This window comes from Colobus angolensis, unplaced genomic scaffold (assembly GCF_000951035.1).
Source record: "Colobus angolensis palliatus isolate OR3802 unplaced genomic scaffold, Cang.pa_1.0 Scaffold267, whole genome shotgun sequence".
Lineage (NCBI taxonomy): Eukaryota > Metazoa > Chordata > Mammalia > Primates > Cercopithecidae > Colobus > Colobus angolensis.
In genome coordinates, this window is record NW_012115899.1 from 717,059 (window position 1) to 718,872 (window position 1,814).

A 1,814-nucleotide genomic window follows, 5' to 3' on the forward strand; every position below is an offset into this window, starting at 1 on the left:
AGTAGAGATGGGGTTTCACCGTGTTAGCCAGGATGGTCTCGATCTGCTGACCTTGTGATCCACCCGCCTCGGCCTCCCAAAGTGCTGGGATTACAGGCGTGAGCCACCGCGCCTGGCCACTGCTTGCTACATATTTAATAAAGCACATGCATTCTGGGGACCTCACTTGGCAAGCGGCTCTGATGGCGCTGTGGTGGGGGTCCCTTGTGGGAGCTAGATCGGAGCTGTCCTGTCTTGCGCTGCAGAGAGGATGCCCTTTGGTGCACTTGCCTGTTCACGCCCTGCCAGGGCCTTCAGGCTGAATGGCCCCACCAAACCTGTACCCTGGCCTCTCCTCCTGGTGCCCGTCAGTGCAGCTTAGACAGGCGGGTAGTGTCGTAAGAAACTTTTGTCGGCCGGGCACCCTAGTTGACACCTGTAATCCCAGCACTTTGGGAGGCTGAGGCGAGTGGATCACCTGAGTTCAGGAGTTCGAGACCAGCCCGACCAACATGGTGAAACCCTGTCTCTACTAAAAATACAAAAATTGGCCGGGTATTGTGGTAGGCACCTGTAATCCCAGCTACTAGGGAGGCTGAGGCAGGAGAATCATTTGAACCCAGGAGGCAGAGGTTGCAGTCAGCCAAGACCGTGCCATTGCACTCCAGCCTGGGCAACAGAGTAAGACTCCATCTCAAAAAAATAAATAAATAAAAATTAAAAAAATGCAAAGATTAGTCCAGTGTGGTGGTGGGCGCCTGTAGTCCCAGCTACTCAGGAGGCTGAGGCAGGAGAATTGCTTGAATCTGGGAGGCAGTGGTTGTCGTGAGCCAAAATCGTGCCACTGCACTCTAGCCAGGGTGACAGAGGAACTCTCCGTCTCAAAAAACAAAACACAAAACAAAACAAACAAAAAACCCTTCAATATATATTTCCTAAATACTAAGGTATTGTCTTAACATAGTACAATAATCAAAACCAGGAAATTCACATTGATAAAATACTATTATCTAATCTACAAACTTTATTCGACTCTTGCCAATTGTCCTATTAATATCCTTTATAGCAAAAGGAAAAAAAAAGGTTCTGGTCCAGGATCATTCATAGCGTTCTATAGTTATTTATCTTTAGTCTCCTTTAATCTGGAAGAGTTTCTCAGTCTTTCCTTGTCTTTCACTGACATTAACATTTTTGAAGGGTACAAGCCAGTCCTTTTGTATGTTCCTCAATTTGATGTTTCTTCATAATTAGATTCAGGTTATGCATTCTTGTTTTGTTTTGTTTTGTTTTTGAGACAGAGTTCTGCTCTTGTTGCCCAGGCTGGAGTGCAGTGGTGCAATCTCAGCTCACTGCAACCTCCCCCTCCCTGGTTCAAGCAATTCTCCTGCCTCAGCCTCCCGAGTAGCTGGGATTACCGGTGTGTGTCACCACGCTCGGCTAATTTTTGTAATTTTAGTAGAGATGGAGCTTCACCATGTTGGCCAGGCTGGTCTCAAACTCCTGATCTCAAGTGATCCGCCCGCCTTGGCCTCCCCAAGTGCTGGGATTACAGACGTGAGCCACTGCACTTGGCCAACAGTATTTTAATTTTTAGCACAGCCTTGCCAATACGTAGTATTTCCCTGTTTCTCTCGTGTATTTGCTTGTTGTCTGCTTTCCCACAAAAGCAGAAACTTGTCTCTGCTTTCTGTTTGGAATATCACAGAAGGAAAGTGTGTTCTTCTCCGTACACCATCTCAGGAGGCGCCCACTGTGGATCTGTCCTATGCCTAGTGCTGTTTGCCTGTGGCATCAATAAGCACATCTCATTTTATGGTGAGATGCCTTGAGATTGT

General features: G+C 47.3%; 1 protein-coding gene across 1 annotated transcript in view; it reads left to right on the plus strand.

The window, feature by feature from the left end:
- Positions 1–1,814, plus strand: part of ITGAE (integrin, alpha E (antigen CD103, human mucosal lymphocyte antigen 1; alpha polypeptide)) — a 92,905-nt gene that overhangs the window by 53,035 nt on the left and 38,056 nt on the right. The window lies entirely within an intron of this gene.